An 18,413-nucleotide genomic window follows, 5' to 3' on the forward strand; every position below is an offset into this window, starting at 1 on the left:
TTCCTAGAACCCTTTAGAAACTTAATGGGTTGGTAGGTGAGGATCTGGCTAGCTCCCTGAATAGCATTTTATTTATACTGCACAAAGTATTTACTAAAATGTTTTTACCTCTAAATGAGATAGAAACATTTTCCAACAAGGCTATTTAACCCTTTCCTCCTGGAAACTCTACAGATCCTGTCTTGTACCATCTGTCTTGTACCTCTTGGGGCACTAGGAATGCCATGACCCAGGAAATGCCATCACCTGCCAGTCCAGAGGAAATCTGTAGAGAGTATTCTGATACCTGTGCTGGAGATGGACTCACTGAAAACAGCAGTTGGTGAAGTCCAGACAGTCTTGTAGAGAGCATTGTTGGCTTTTTAGCCAGAATGATGGCAGTCTCCTGTTCCTGTGACATCATGACTCAGTAAAGAGTCCCAGAAGATTCTGCTCTGCATTCCTATCTGCAATAAATTCAGTTGTTCTTTAAATGAAAGATGAAGAATTCTGCCAAAACATAAATGCCAGAAAATCAAGGCTAGAGTCTGAGAATTTATCCTTTTACAATTTTGTAAAAACATTGGTTGGCTATTTGGTTCGTTGGTTAATTAGGACTTTTAGACAGGGTCTCTTGTAGTCCATGCTAACATCAAATTCTTTTTTTTTTTTTTTAGATTTATTTATTATATATATGATATTTTTGTCTGCATGTACTATATGCCTGCATATCAGAACAGGACACCAGATCTCACTATAGATGGTTGTGAGGCACCATGTGGTTACTGGGAATTAAACTCAGGACCTTTGGAACACCAGACAATGCTCTTAACCTCTGAGCCATCTCTCCAGCCCTAACTTTAAATTCTTGCTGTAGCTGAAAGAAACCTTGAACTCCTCATCCTCCTGCTCCATAGTGCTGGGATTTTAGGCATATGCCACCAGGTTTAGATTTAGTAGCCATTTTTACTGAGAAATAATTATTGCATCCTTTAATGAGACACAGTTTGAAGTTGTATCTCTTACAATGTAGATGGTGATAGCAAAATAAACATGAAATCTATCACCTCAAAATGTATTTTATTTGTGAACAAAGTTCTGAAAGTTTTTTTAATATAATGCTTTTAGGTCTAAAAATAGTAACAAAGCATATGTTTATTTTTCTTTTTTTATATTTTATTTTTTTATTTTTTTTATTAATTTGTTCTTGTTACATCTCAATGGTTATCCCATCCCTTGTATCCTCCCATTTCTTCCTCCCTCCCATTTTCCCATTATGCCCCTCCCCTATGACTATTCCTGAGGGGGATTACCTCCCCCTGTATATGCTCATAGGGTATCAAGTCTCTTCTTGGTAACCTGCTGTCCTTCTTCTGAGTGCCACCAGGTCTCCCCCTCCAGGGGACATGGTCAAATGTGAGGCACCAGAGTACGTGAGAAAGTCATATCCCACTCTCCACTCAACTGTGGAGAATGTTCTGACCATTGGCTAGATCTGGGTAGGGATTTAAAGTTTACCGTCTATATTGTCCTTGGCTGGTGCCTTAGTTTGAGCGGGACCCCTGGGCCCAAATCTGCCTATCATATTTTTCACTTTTGAAAATGACCTCTGCAGACTTTTTGAGACAAGGTTTCCTTGTGTAGCCTTGTCCTGGATTTGCTTTGTATGCCAGACAGGCCTCTAACTCATAGAGATCCACCTGCCTCTGCCTCCCTGTGTGCTGGGACTACAGGCATTTGCCACCACACCTGGCTCTGAAGACTTTTATTTTGGAAAATATTTACAATATATCCTAATTAGAGTTTTTTCCCTCCTTCTACTCCTCCCAGTTCTTCCCCACCTCTTCTCTCATTAGCAAAGAACGGTTTTTCATAGATAACAAAACATAACGAAATATAAGATAAAACATAAACCATCACATCAAAGTTAGACAAAATAATCCAAGAAAAGGAAAAGAACCCCAGGAGAAGGCACTAGAACCAGGAGCATACTTGTTCACACTCTCTAAAAAAAATACTAAACTGAAAGCAAAAGACCTTGTGAAGACCCACATCAGCCTTGTGTGTGCTGCATAGATCTCTCTGAGTTCATATGAGTTTTGCTCAATTGATTTAGAAAGCCTTGTTCTCCTAGTGTTCTCCATTCCATCTGACTCTTACACTCTTTCTACCTCCTCCTCCTCCTCCTCCCCCTCCTCCTTCTCCTCCTCCTCCTCCATGAAAGTCCCTGAGGTCTGGGGAAAATGGATTGATGGAGACATCTGTGAAAGTAACTTTTATTTGCTTAAAAAGTTTGTTGTCTCTGGGGTTTACTGCCTTCATCTGCTAACCCAAGCCTAGTCCTAGAAGCTTCTAGACTCTGTACAGTCTAACCTAGGCCTAGACTGTTTCCAGACTCTGAGACTTTCTGCTGAATAAGCTTACCCCTTTTTTTTAAGCTCTTTCTAAATTCTGTCTGGTTGGTTTAACTCAGCTGTTCTGGATCAAACTCCTTTCCTAGCTGACCAATTCAATCCAGCTTCTCTCAGTTTCTCAATGAATTGCTCTGCTTGGCCTCAAATTAATTCTAGAAATCTGTTCTAATCTTCTGGTACCTTATCTTTGGCTCATTCTGTCTTTATATGTGTGTAGATTGCTCTCACTTCATCCTGTTTCTATAAGACTGTCTTGGTAAAAACTGCCTCTCCCCCTTTCTCTCTCTTGCTCCTGCTCTCTTAAGTCACCTCCCTTTTCTGTCTGTTCTCATGAGAGTTGGGCATATCCTATATCTGACTCATTCTGTCAAATCTATCTATGATTTGTTGCTTTGTCTGCCCCTCAATTTGACATCACTTTTAAACATGGTTGCCTCTTTCTACAAGTTAACTTGAGATTAAAGGTATGTGCTAAGGACATGTCTGCATTCCAGTTGGATCAAAAAGACCTAGAGGCCTTTTTATTTGATCATAGCAGCCATGTTTCTGGATTAAAATTCCTCTACAAGCATCCTAATTTAGAGCTATGTGCTCCAACATCTCTCCCTCCCTCTCCTCTCTCTCTCTCTCTCTGTCTCTGTCTCTGTCTCTGTCTCTGTCTCTCTCTCTCTCTCTCTCTCTCTCTCTCTCTCTCTCTCTCTCTCTCTCCCTCCCTCCCTCCCTCACTCCCCATCTCTCTGTAAGTAATGTGTGTGTGTTCAGTGTCTGTCTGTGTGTTTTTTTATTTGTTCCTATCTGCTACAGGAGGAAGTTTCTCTTATGATGACTGAATAAGGCATTTGTGAGTATTTTATTGTTACTTTTTTTTAGACCAGTACTATTTTGTTTGTAGCCTAGATTTCTAGTCTATTTCATCTCTGGTTCTTGGTTACTCAAGCAGTGTCCAGTATAAGTTCTATCTCCAGGAGTGGGATTTAAGCCAAATTAGACATTGGTTGGTTGTTTTCACAAGTTTTGTGCCACCATTGCACTAGCATATTTGAAACACAGAACAGATTGTAGATCAAAGGTTTTGTGTGTAGGTTGGTGTTTATATTTCTCTTTTTGTAGGCTATGGAGTACCTTTCCATACCAAAGACCCAAGAAATAGGGCTGAAGGTTTTATGTAGTCACTAACTCAACCTCTCCATTTCCAGTGAATTATGTGGATGATATACTCAGCAATGGGGCTTTGCTGTCAGTTTGAAGAATGCAATCTATTATTTTGGTAACACCCTGGGTTTTTTGGAGATTTCTATCAACCTCTTAAATCATCAATTCAATTAGATGTAACCCAGAATAGATAAAACAATCCTATGCAATAAAAGATCCTCCAGAGGAATCTCCATACCTGATCTCAAGCTGTACTATAGAGCAACAGTAATTAAAACTGCATGGTACTGGCATAGCAATAGGCTGGTTGATCAATGGAATCGAATCAAAGACCCAGAAATGAATCTACACACATATGGTCACTTGATTTTTGACAAAGAAGCCAAATCTATTCAGTGGGAAATGGTTAGCCACTTCAACAAATGGTGCTGGGCTAATAGAATGTCTACATGTAGAAAATACAATTCAACCCATATTTATCACCATGCACAAAACTCAAGTCCAAGTGGTTTAAAGACCTCAACATAAAACCAGAGACACTAAATCAGTTAGAATAAAAAGTGGGGAAGAGCCTGAAACACATTGGCACAGGAGACAAGTTCCTGAACAGAACACCAACAGCCCAGGCCTTAAAGTCAACAATTAATAAATGGGACCTAATGAGGCTGAGAAGCTTATGTAAGGCAGGAGACACTGTCAACAGAACAAAGCAACAGCCTACAGGCTGGGAAAAGATCTTCACTAACCCAAGATCTAACAAAGGGCTAATATCCAAACTATATAAAGAACTCAAGAAATTAACCAGCAAACCAAATAACCCAATTAAGAAATGGATCTCAGAACTAAACAGAGAATTCTCAACAGAGGAATATTGAATGGCTGAGAAACACTTAAAGAAATGCTCAACATCTTTAGTCATCAGAGAAATGCAAAACAAAACGACTTTGAGATTCCATCTCTCACTATCAGAATGGCTAAGATCAAAAACGCAAGTGACACCACATGCTGGCAAGAATGTGGAGAAAGAGGAACATTCCTTCATTGCTGGTGGGAATGCAAACTAATACAACCACTTTCTCTGAAAACTGACCCTGCTATTTTTCTCCTTGGAATATACCCAGAAAATGCTCCACCACACAACAGGGACATATGCTCAACCATGTCCATAGCATCTTTATTCACAATAGCCAGAATCTGGAAACAGCCTAAATGTCCCTTAGTTGAAGGATGGATAAAGAAACTGTGGTACATTTACACCATGGAATACTATTCAGTTATTAAAAACAAGGAAATCTCAAATTTTCTGGACAAATGGATGGAACTAGAAATGATCATTATGAGTGAGTTAACCCAGAAGCAGAAAGACGTACATGGTATATATTCACTTATAATTGGACATTAGCCCAAAAGGCATGTCCCCTAAAAGTCTTCAGTTACCAGGAGATTGGGATAGATGTGAGGACATCCTACTGGGATTCTAGGTAAGAGAAATATAGGAGAATGGGGAAATAGAAGGATCCAGAGGGTCCTAGAAACCTACAAGAAGAACATCATGACAGGTGGATCTAGGTCCACGGGGTCTGCTCAAACTGCTGCACTAGCCAAAGACAATACAAGCAATAAACATTGAACCCCTACTCTGATCTACACAATGGACAGGACATTATCCACAGTTGAGTGGAGAGCAGGAACTGACTCTGACATGAACTCTGGTGCTCCATATTTGACCACCTCCCCTTGGTGGGGAGGCCTGGTGGCACTCAGAGAAAGAATAAGCAGGATACCAAGATGAGACTTGATAGCCTATGATCATATAGTGTCGGTCATATATCTATGGGAGGGAAATGGGGTGAAAGTGGGAGGGAGGGAGGAATGGGAGGATACTAGTGATGGGATAACAACTGAGATGTAATCTGAATAAATAAATAAATAAATAAATAAATAAATAAATAAATAAATAAATAAATTTTTTTTAAAAAAAGGAGAGCCCAAAGGGTCACACTTGAATCTCAGAATATGGAATAAAATAAACATTGGAAGTAGAAGAATGGAGAGAACTTGGTGGTAGAGGTGGTGGTGAGGGGAAAGAGGGTGAGGATCAGGTATGGGGAGATTTGATGTGGGAGGTGAGAGGGCTGAGAGAGACAAAAGGGAAACTGATAGGTGGTGCATATCTTGGACAAGCTGAGTCCTAAAATGGGTTAGGGTCCTGAGAATATATAGGGTGACTCCAGCTGAGACTCCTGGCATAAGGGAATATGGAGACTGAAGTGGTCACCTCCTATATCCAGGCAGGACTTCCAGTGGAAAGGAGGACACCAACCCACCCACAAAACCTTTGACCCAAAATTTACCCTTCCAACAAGGTGTGCGGGGATAAAGACGGAGCAGAGATTGATGGAGGTTTCAATGACTGGCCCAAATTCAGACCCACTCCATGGGAGAAAGCCAACCCCTGACACTACTAATGATACTCTGCTAGGCTTGTAGACAGGAGCCAACATAACTGCCTTCTGAGAGTTTCCACCCAGCAGTCAATGGAAACAGATGTTGACATCCACAGACAAACCTTTCCCAGACCTTGGGAAGTCTTGTTTAAGAGTTAGGGGAGTGATAGAGGAACCGAGAGGGGACAAGTAAGTGCCTCACATTTGACCATGTCCCCTGGAGGGGGAGACCTGGTGGCACTCAGAGGAAGGACAGCAAGTAGCCAAGAAGAGACTTGATACCCTATGAGAATATATAGGGGGACGTAATCCCCCTCAAGAACAGTCATAGGGGAGGGGAATAATGGGAAAATGGGGGGGGAGGAATGGGAGGATACAAGGGATGGGATAAACATTGAGATGTAACAAGAATAAATTAATAAAAATAAAAAAAAAGAATACCAACAGAGTAAACTAACCTAGGCCCATGGGGGCTCACAGACATGCATTGGCCCTAGGTCCCTACATATATGTAGCTGAGAGGAAGCTGGGGCTTCATGAGATTCCCTAGCAATTTGAGTGAGGCCTATCTCAGACATGGACTCTGTTGCCTACTTTTGGGTCACATTCCCCTAACATGGATGCCTTGTGGGACCTCAGTGGAAGAGGATGTGCTTAGTACTGATGAGACTTGATTTCAGGGGTGGGTTGGGGAGGGCTCCCCCTTCATGAGGAGAAAAGGAGTTGTGGTAGGAGGATGGGAGGGTTGGACTAGGAGGAGATGAGGGAAGGTGCTGTTATCAGCCTATAAAGTGATTAAATAAATAAGTTAATGGAAAAAAATTTAAAGGAGTAGTAAGTACCAACCCTCAAGTGACTCTGTTAACTGGTCCAGAAGATACATGTGGTGTATGGAGATGTAAACCCACCATTAAGGCTGCAGTATACCTGGGATCTTTGCATGCAGCTGAGTATAATGCTGGTTCTGCCATGCCTCACTACTTACCCAGTCAAGTACTAGTTTTCTTACTTCCTTAAAATTGGGATTTAGATTTTTTTTTTGGGGGGGGGGGTTTGGATTTTTGTTCTAGTAGATAAATTCCAAAATATCATGTTAAACAAATAATTTTTCTCTTGTTCCTATGGTTTAGATCTAAAGCATCTCACCTTTCTTAAGTTTATATATTAAATCCTTACTCTTCTCCTACTTGGCCCCACAGGAGTTATAGGATCCCAGTGTCATTTTGGTCAGACCTCCCAAAGGACACCTACATTCATGTGAGAAAACTTGAAAATCCCCATGACTCCTCTGAACAAATTTACTGTACAGTTGTTTATTCAGTGCATGATTGTTAAGTAACCTTATGTTTGAGGTTATTAATTATGAACAGGGAATGCAGCCATAAGTCAAATCTAGCACTTCCACTAAAAGAGCTCACAGTGACTGGACTGCAGATCAAAGAATAATACTTTCAGACTAAGGAGTTCTTTCAGAGATCTGCAGGATAACATAGGCATAGTGAAGACTATTGATGCAGGTGAAGAGAAAGTTGTCATAGGTAAGGAACAGAAACTACAGACGGTAAGAGAGGATTGACATTTAGGGTGGAGGTAAAGGACATGAGAAAAATGGAAAATAAAAGAGAAACCATAGGGTAAGGTCAAACAGACATTCATCAGAGAGTGAGAACACACAGGTCAGTAGGGTCTGGATTATGTAGGATTGAAACCCAGTTAAGAAGATTAGGCCATCTGCTGGGTTGCTTCACAGATGGCTAATAGTATTCATTATGTTTGGCTTCTTACTAACAGCTCTGAAGGATAACCTTACTTCCCTGCATAGGGGCCATCTGCCCTTTGACTCTCTAGAATCAACCATGTACTTGGTGCACCCCATGGTTAAGGAAACACTTTGTTCATGGTGATGATGACAGTACTGATGATGGTGGTGATGACAATATGACAGTAATGATCACGAAAATGGCAGCTAATGTTTGTTAAGCAGCACCCATGTTTCATATATAGTTTAAGTAGTTTCCAGATTTAAACTTATCTAAACTTCACAACGTCTCTGAGAGACATAGGTGGGAAATGCCGTGTGACTTAAGAAGCCACAACCACATCAAGCCACTAGTGAAGTTCAAAACTGGAAATCTCTTCTTGTTCTTGGTCCAGAACAAAGGTGAGGCAATTGTATCAAACATCTTAAAGGCGGACTTTATATTGCCCATCTGTAGCAATAGAGGACTGACTGTTATAACAATCTTGTTCAATATTCAAGTTCATTTAACCCATAATGGTACACACTTGGTGGAAAAGCTTTTACTGGTAGGCAGAGAACAAGATCATTCTGTTTCATATCTATTATTCATGGGGACTCAGATCTTTCTCAGAATTTCATGACCTTGCTCCTATTTGAAATTGAGTTTCCAGTGACTCTTCACTCTAGAAAAAATGCCTGCATATCCTGAGATATGGCAGAAGCTAGAGCCAGAACTATCTAAGTCTCCACCAGTTGTAACAACCAAAATAAAGTAACATCCTCTACTCTGGCTCTAATTTACATTTTATCTTTTCATATAATCCTTTTACTTAAAAAAATCTGTTTAGCTTTATTACCTATATATTTTTTCTAAACTGAGTTAATTCTGACAGTTGTTCCTTCAGCATGAATTGTGACTAATTTACCACTCTGGGGTCTGTGAACATATTGAATAAAATTTTGAAAATTCCCAATTTCATACAGAAAAATAAAATTTATCAATGCAATCATCATATAAACAAAATGAAAGAAAAAGCCACATGATCATCTCCTTCTATGCTTAAAAGATATTTGACAACAGTCATTCATGTTAAAAGTGTTGGAGAGAGCAGGGATTCAAGGCACGTACCTAAACTTAATAAAGGCATTGTACAGCAAGCCAATAGCCAACATCAAACTAAATGGAGAGAAACTTAAATCAGTTCCACTGAAATCAGGGACACCACAAGGCTGTCCACCCTCTCTGTATCTCTTCAATATAGTACCTGAAGTCCTAGATAGAACAATAAGAAAACAAAATGAGATCAAAATGATACAAATTGGAAAGGAAGGGGGAGACCTGGTGGCACTCAGAGGAAGGACAGCAAGTAGCCAAGAAGAGACTTGATACCCTATGAGAATATATAGGGGGAGGTAATCCCCCTCAGGAACAGTCATAGGGGAGGGGAATAATGGGAAAATGGGGGGGGAGGAATGGGAGGATACAAGGGATGGGATAAACATTGAGATGTAACAAGAATAAATTAATAAAAAAAAGTTTAAAAGGGAAAAAAAACAAAATGATACAAATTGGAAAGGAAGCAGTCAAAGTGTCACTATTTACAGATGATATGATAGTATACATAAGTGTCCCAAAATATTCTACCAAGGAACTTCTACAACCAATAAACCCCTTTAGCAAAGTGACTGGACACAAAATCAACTTTAAAAAAACAGTTGCCCTCCTGTATACAAAAGACAAAATGTTCTGAGAAAGAATTTAGGGAAACAACACTCTTCATAATAGCCACAAGAAACATAAAGTATCCTGGTGTAATTCTAAACAAGCAATTGAAAAACTTATATGAAAAAAACTTTAAGTCTCTGAAGAAAGAAATTGAAGAAGATATCAGAACAGGAAAGATCTTCCATGCTCATAGATTGGTAGAATTAGCATAGTAAAAATGGCCATCTTACCAAAAACAAATTACAGATTTAATGCAATTTCTATCAAAAGGCCAACACAATTCTATTGATCTTGAAAGAACAATTCTCAACTTCTTATGGAAAAAAACCTGAATAGCTGAGACAATCCTATACAATAAAAGATCTTTTGGAGGTATCTCCGTTCCTGATCTCAAGCTGCACTGTAGAGAAACACTAATTTAAAAATCTGCATGGTACTGGCATAGAAACATACAGGTCTCTGGAATGAAATCAAATTGAAGACCCAGAAATAAACTCACACACTTATGGACATTTGATTTTTGGCAAAGAAGCCAAAAACACACAATGGAAAAAAGATAGATCTTTAAAAAATGGTACTGGTCTAACTGTACGTATACATGTAAGAAAATGTAACTAGACCATTATATATCCCCTGTACAGAACTAGAGTCCAAGTGGATTAAAATCCTCAACATAAAACCAGACACACTAAATCTAGTAGAAGAGAAAGTAGGAAAGAGCCTTGAGCTCACTGCCAAAGGAGACTACTTCTAGAACAGAACACCAACAGCTCAGGCTCTAATATCAACAATTAATAAATGAGACCTCATGAAACTGAAAAGCTTCTGTAAGGCAAACGACACTGTCAATGGAACAAAATAACAGCCTACAGACTTGGAAAAGATCTTCATCAACCCTACATCTGACAAAGGATTAATATCCAAAACATATAAAGAACTCAAGAAATTAAACACCAACAAACAAAATAATTCAGTTTAAAAGTGGTATACAGAGCTAAACAGAGAATTCTCAACAGAGGAATATAAAACTGCTTAAGGAAATGCTCAATGTCCCTATTAATAGCTAAATGTAAATCAAAACAACTCATTATACCAATCAGAATGTCTAAGATCAAAAACTCAAGTGACAGCACATGGTGGCAAGACTGTGGAGAAATGTGAACACTTCTCCATTGCTGGTGGAAGTGCAAACTTGTACAACTACTTTCAAAAGCAATTTGGCTCTTTCTCAGAAAATTGGGAGTAGTTCTATCTCAAGACCCACCTATACCACTGATGAGCATATCCTGACATATACACCTCTCCCACACAACAAGGACATTTGCTCAACTGTGTTCATAGCAGCTTTATTCATAATAGCCAGAATCTGAAAACAATCTCAATGCCCCTCAACTGAAGAATGGATAAAGAAACTGTGGTACAGTAACACCAGGGAATACTACTCAGCTAATAAAAACAAGGAAATGATGAAAATTGCAGGCAAATGGATGGAACTAGAACAGATCATCCTGAGTGAGGTAACCCAGACCCAGAAAGACACACATGGTGTATACTCACTTATAAGTGGATATTAGCCACATGATACAGGATAACCACACTACATTACACAGACCTAAAGAAGCTAAATAACAAGGAAGCCCCTAGGGAGGATGCTTAACTCTCATTCAGAAGGACAAATAGAATAGACACAGAAAGCAGTTGAAGAGAAGGAACCTACAAGAGAGGTCTTCTGAAAGACTCCACCCTCAGGGGATGGAAACAAAAACACAAAAGCTCCCGAGTGGAGCACAGGGAGTCTTATGGAAGAGTTGTAGGGTAGAAGGAAAGGGAGGAGACAGGAGCTCTATAAGAAGAGCAATGGAGACAACAAATCCAGGGGGACTGATGCACCAACCAAGTATCATGCATGGTGTGTACCTAGACCCTCTACTCAGACATAGTACTGAGTAGCAGCAAAGTCTCCTTGTGGGTCTCATAATGTAGGAAATAGGGGCTACCTCTGACATGGACTCTGGTGCCCACTCACTGATCATGTCCCCCTGGCAGGGCAGTCTTTCAAGGCCTAAGAGGAATAGGAGTCAAGCAGTCCGGATGAGATTTGATGGGTTGAGGTCAGATGATAGGGGAGGGGGCTCCCCCTCTCTGAGGACTAGGGGAAGGGGATGCAGGAGAGAGGGTGGGACCAGGAGGTGATGAGTGAGGAGCCTACAGTTGGGATGTAAAGTGAGCAAATAAAAAATAAAAAAAACAGCAAAAACAAAAAAGTGCTTGAAGGTAGTATGTATTAAAAGATAACATAAAGAAGTGCACATCTGTGGGTGTTGGACTGTGCTTGGGGAAAGAGAAGGAGGAGAAGAAAGAATTTTATTCTTTTTAAGTATACTGTACTCACAAAATTATGTACATATTTAATTTTTATACGAAATTCTACAATGAAACAAAATAGTCAAGGAAGATCAGGCAAGAACCACTTGTAAATAATTATAAAAATATTGTAAGTATTTTTAAATTTTTTTCCATTTTATTATTTTATTCATATTATTTCTCTATTGTTAGCCCTTCCCCTGTTTCCTCCCATTCCTCCCTCCCTCCCACTTCCCCCCTTCTCCCCTCTCCTATGTCTGTGATTGAGGGAGACCTCCTCCCCCTATATATGCTCTTAGAATATCGAGGCTCTTCTTGGTAACTAGCTATCCTTCCTCTGAGTGCCGCCAGGCCTCCCCATCCAGGGGACGTGGTCAGAAAAGGGGCACCAGAGTTCGTGTGAGAGTCAGATCTCACTCTCCACTCAACAGTGGAGAATATCCTGTTCGTCGGCTAGGTCTTGGTAGGGGTTCGAAGTTTAATGGTTATATTCTCCATTCTTGGAAAATAGGTGGTGACTAAACAAATGATACTTTTGGTGGATTTTTCTGTGTATATTTATGTACATGTATGTGTATGTATATATATGCATGTATGTGTGTACATGTTGGTGCATGTATGGAGGCCAGAGCGTTATCTTCCTTGACTCCTCTCCATCACATAGTTTGAGATAGCATCTCTCATAAAACCTGGGGCTGGTGAGTCCAGGGATGCTCCTGTCTCTGCCTCCCCAGTGCTGGGATTATAGTTCTGGGATTGCAGTGTGCCCCAGGCCACCTGCTTTTTAGCTGAAATTTTTTTGAGGCGGGGAGCTTCGAACTAAGGTGATTATGTTTGCACAATAAATATTGACCAAACAAAAAAAAAAGTAGTATGTATCACAAAGTGTTAAATAAAGTATTCTGTATTTGTGAACCGCATTAACAATGCCATCTTAAACTTCAAAAAAGACAAAGACCTAATGCTAATATTAATTGTGTGTGCTTTCTAAAGTTCTCAGTACCAGAAGCATCTAAAGTTTTGGATTTTTTATCTTTTGGAATAAGTGATTTACATAAAAATCCTATACGTCAGTTAATACATTTTAGGGCAACTGTGTTTTGATTACAGATCATTAAATAATGTCTGTTGTAATATTTTCCTGTGGAGCCATGTTGGTACCATAATCATTTCAGAGTTTGGAATATTGGATATTTAAATTAGGAAAGCTGATACCATAATAGGTAACAATGATAACGTTAAAATAGTGCTCTGAAAGTGAATATGTCATAATATTTAAGACTAATCAAGACTATCATACCGTCTCTTACTTTGGATAGTTAATAAGTGAGAAAAATGACAGGAGGTTAAGAGCACTGGCTGCTCTTACAGAGGTCTAGAGTTCAGTCCCCGTAGCCACACGGTGGTTCACAGCCACCTGTAACTTCATCTCCAGGGGATCTTATGTCCTCTTCTGGCCTCCATGACATTGTGCTCACATGCACATACCCACAGATAGACATGCACACATACACATTAAAAATAAAAATAAGACCTTTTTAAGGGGAGAAAAAGAAACAGAATGTAAAGATGAAGGTATTGGAGAAATTCTGTTTACTCTTTCAAAGTCCAAGACATTTTTGAGGATTGCATATTTCTGATATTTTTGTGCACCCACAAAAAGAAATTAATTAGGTCAGCTTGAACCAATCCCCTAGTGTTAAATTGTTCTTGCTAATACCTGCTTTTGAATAGTTAGGATTTTCTTTTCGTGTTTTTAGTTTATATATTTACTTTGCATCTCAATCATAGCCCCCTTCCTTCTCTGCTCCTGGTTCCTCCCTCTCCCTATCTTCCCCGACCCCTTGCTCTTGTCCTCAGAAAAGGGGCGCCCCCTACCACCATCCCACCCCCAGCAGACCAAGTTGCATCAGGACTGAGCTCTTCCTCGTCCACTGATACCAGGCAACTAACCTAGACTCATGGGGGCTCACAGAGATGGAAGCACCAACCAAAGAGCATACATGGAGTCAACCTAGGCCCCCTACACATAGGCAACCAATGGGAGGTTTGGATCCCCCAGTAAGTTGGGTGGGTGCTGTCTGTGACACGGACTTTGCTGCTTGCTCTTGATCACTTTGCCCTAAGTAGGCTGCCTTGCCTGATATCTACCCCCATTTCCTCAACTTCAATTCCTTCCCCACTCCACATCAGTTCTCCATCCCAACTCCATGCTCTCCCTCCTTTTTTTTTTTTTTAATCCACTGAGATCATGTAGTGCTTCAGTATGTAGTTGGATGTGGGACCCTCTGCTGAGCACATAAAGCCCTTCAGGGTCCACATCCCTTAAAAAAAAAAAAAAAGCTAATCGTTACTACCTCAGCAGCCATCAGTTACCAAGAACTCCTCAAACAGCAGTATGACTTTGTGATCACCCTCTCATTCCCGTGCTGGGATTTTGTCTGACTAGGACTTGTGCACACCGTTCTGGCTACTGTGACTTCATGTGTGCAACTGCTCTATCGTATCTTGCAATACCACATTTATCTCTGCAGACTTCCATGCTTCCTTTTAACCCTCTCTTCTGCAATGATGCTTGCGCCTTTGGGGAAGGGAGAAGGAGGTGATGACGATGTCCAACTTAACATGCAATCTTGATTGGTGTCTCACCCTGACTTTGTAAGTAAGAACATTTATTCAGTGCTCTCCTTGTAGGGCTTTGATCTTTGGACGAAATCTTTTTTTTTTTAATTTTATTAATTTATTTTATATTACATCTCGATTGTTAGCCCTTCCCCTGTTTCCTCCCATTCTTCCCTCCCTCCCATTTCCCCCCTTCCCCCCTCCCCTATGTCTGTGATTGAGGGAGACCTCCTCCTCCTATATATGCTCTTAGAATATCGAGTCTCTTCTTGGTAACTTGCTATCCTTCCTCTGAGTACTGCCAGGCCTCCCCATCCAGGGGATGTGTTTGGACCGAATCTTATATTCCCATCCTCTTCACTCAATAAATGTTCCCAATAAAATCAAGTCTTTCCCAAGGTCATACTCCTAAAGTTGTGTCAGAGTTAGAATTTGAATTCTAGTACACATTGCTCCATAGCTCATGGTGCTCTCTCAGTGTGTGTTGTTATCTCCATAGAAATAAAATAAGGAGCAGGCGTGGTGGCGCACGCCTTTAATCCCAGCACTCGGGAGGCAGGGGCAGGTAGATCGCTGTGAGTTCGAGGACAGCCTGGTCTACAAAGCGAGTCCAGGACAGCCAAGGCTACACAGAGAGACTCTGTCTCGAAAAACCAAAATAAATAAATAAATAAATAAATAAATAAATAAATAAATAAATAAAAATAAAAGAAAAAATAAGTGTTAAAGGCACTTATTCATGGACACACTCATTTTTGCATAAAATACAATATGTTATTTTGTTAGCATTTAAGAAATCTTAATCATATCTAGACTCTTACTTGTGTCCTAGATCTACCCTCAAATCTTTTATTTTCATGATTCTAAATCAACTTTATCCTTCAATTACATCATCACTTACTTCTAATGTTTAACATTCTATCCAAATCCATACCTCTCACCATCTCTACTTTTAGCTTTAAACTACACCATTAACACACATGGCCTTCACTACTTGTAACAATGAACCAAATAGATGGACAAAAAAGTTAATAGTTTTACACTGTGTAAATGTTAAAGTCTATTTCAAACATTTTAATATAACTTAACTCCAACATTCAAGATGAAGTGTGTTGGTTTTGTTTTGTTTTCCTTAGTACTATCCAAGCTCCTGAGGTCCACAAAATTGGTCACAAATTATCCCAATTCATTTGAGCACTGTCCTATTTTGCTTTCTATTGCTGTGATAAAGAATATGACAAAAAGGAAACCTGTTGAACAAAGGGTTTATTTCAGCTTACAAGTACCAGGTTACATTCCGTGACTGAGGAAAGTCAAGCCAGGAACTCAAGTATGAACCTGGAGGCAGGAACTGAAGCAGGGGCTATAGAGGAACACAAATTATGGCTTGCTCCCCATGGTTTTCCCAGCCTACTTTTTTATACAACTCAGGACCACCTGTTCAGGAATGTCACCGCTTACAGTGATCTAAACCTTCCTGCATCAGTAATTAGTCAAGAAAATGCCCCCCTAAGACTTGCCTACAAGCCAGTTGGATGGGAGCACTTTCTAAAATGAGGTTCCCTCTTCCCAGATACTGTAGCTTCTGTCAAGTTGACCAAAAAAAAAAAAAACTAACAAGCACAGAAATATAGATTATATTCAGCAGAAGTCACTAAATAAATGAAAAGTCTCCTTTAGCTATTGATATGATGGTGATATTGGAAACTTGATGATTGGGATATCATCATCATTGTCATATATATATATATATATATATATATATATATATATATATATATATATACATATATATATGTATGTATATATTATATACAGTCAGAGAAATGATATAATATGGCATAGCATGATATGATGTGTTTCAGCAGGTAGAAGTGTTTGCCACCAAGCCCGACAACCTGAGTTCAATCCCCAGAGTCTATGGGATAAAAGGAGAGAACTGACTCCCACAAGATGTCCTCTGACCTCTACACACATGCAGTGGCACATGTGTAGACACACAGACAAATAAATACACACACAAAAACTACAAGTAAATAAATGCACAAATGGGATAAAAAGTTTTTTAGACATTACATCATTTGTGATGGCGTGAATGTGTTAAATAAACTGTCATTCACTAATTTAACTCGTCTTTGAGGAAGTTATTGGAGTAAGGTAAAAGTTATCTGTAAACTCCGTCTTCTCCAAAACGACATTACTAGATCAGTAGAGTCCTGTTGATGAAGGCCACCTAGAGCAGAGGCATCTTCATATGGACAGTGGGTTGCACCAGAATTGAAAGCTTTAGTTTTCTCACTTCTAAGAAAGATAGAAATAATACACCAGCAAGGGTTTGCTTGAAAGCTATAGTGTGTCCATGCTTTTCAGCAAGATAAAGTGTGATACAGCCTGTGTAGGGTAAACAAATGCCTTTTAGTTTGTGTTGCTTGACCTCTCACCTTTTTGTGAACATTTTCAGATAATGGGGTAAACTCTGGAGGTGTTCTCTGTCTCTTCCCTTCCATCTACCAAAACAAGGTGGTCACAGAATGCATAGCATTTGGATATCACCTTTTCTGCTGTGTATCTAGATCTTTTTTTTTAAATGCCACAATGCCCTACAATCTATGGCTAATACCAAGAATATATTAAGGCTCACCCTTCAAATTTCATTATAAACTGTCACTTTTAAGGGACACAGTAAGCTAACTCAAATTATGATAGATAAACAGAAAGACATATAGATAGGTTTTATGATAAAAAAAATTAATATTGACTTGCTAAGGAATATAGTGAAATACAAAATACATCAGCAGCAAAAAGGCAACCAACTTTTGAGGGTCTATTCTCTACCAGGTAGAAACTATTTCCATCTACTGAACTAGAATTATTCACAAACTGCCCGAATCTTCTATAAGTTACATAAGAATCTGAGCCTCTTTGGAATAGGAAATAATAAATTGCACAATTGCACCCCCTTAGGGCAGGGTCTGCAAACATCAACTGTGAGTTAAATAGGGGACAATATCTGTATTTGCCAGCCCAGTATAAATATGCCTATTTTCTGTAACAGAAAAAGATTCCCAAACATTAAGAGACTATTTTGCTACAGTGAATTTGAAGAGTCTCCTTTCCCCAGCAATTGTTTGTTACTTATATAACCTAGTAGAAGGACTTTGTGGGTGCCATGAGTCACCTGAGCCTTCCTCATCCCTCACTGAAGAAAATTCAATAAGCCTGATTTCATGAAAAGTCTCCTGTGAGTGATCTCAGCTGTCCTGACTTGGATAGATCATAATCAACCCAGAGGAGACAGCACAGTGAGGATAGGGCATCTAGCTCAGTGGTAGAGCACTTGCATAGCATCCTCCAGTGAGGGGCTGAGGAAGTGGCTCAGTGGTATTAACACCTGTCTAGAATCCTTCCCATGCTAGCGGCTGTGTAGGCTTAGACACTTCAACCTAATGGACTTCAATGAAAGAAAAGCATGGCATAAATTCTTTATCTCAAGTGGTAAAGTGGCTGAAGTGTCCAAATCCATGTTAGCAAATGAATGACAAAGTCCAAAACCCACCTAAGGCAGAGACCTGCATGGAGCGGCGCAGGGCAGATCAGCACAGAGGCTTCCGGGAATGGATTGCAGTCACCTGGATGAACTAGAGATTTGGGGAATTCCCCCCGCCCACCCACACCCGCTTTCTCTCTTAATATTTTTCAGGGGATTAAGTACCCTCAGGGATCAGCTTTCTCTAAACCTTGATAATCCAGATTTGGTGAGCTCAGGTCCCCCAGGTTATGTCACACTAGGGCAGGGCCATCCATGGGTGTTTACTGGGGAGAAACAGACTGTGTGCTTCTGGGAAATTTGAGAAACTCAACCTTGAATGCCTTCTTCCTGAGGTATTCCCAAACTGAGACTTAGCAGGATCCCCATTATAAGCCTGAGATGGGTGGGACATTCTCTTGTGAAGAGGAGGAAATTGGGT

At 39.9% G+C, this 18,413-nt stretch overlaps 1 protein-coding gene across 1 annotated transcript in view; it reads left to right on the top strand.

Annotated features, from left to right (window-relative positions):
* The window catches only part of LOC127203582 (40S ribosomal protein S19-like), a 223,000-nt gene that overhangs the window by 77,739 nt on the left and 126,848 nt on the right, over nt 1-18,413 (top strand). The window lies entirely within an intron of this gene.

Source organism: Acomys russatus, chromosome 19 (genome assembly GCF_903995435.1).
Source record: "Acomys russatus chromosome 19, mAcoRus1.1, whole genome shotgun sequence".
Lineage (NCBI taxonomy): Eukaryota > Metazoa > Chordata > Mammalia > Rodentia > Muridae > Acomys > Acomys russatus.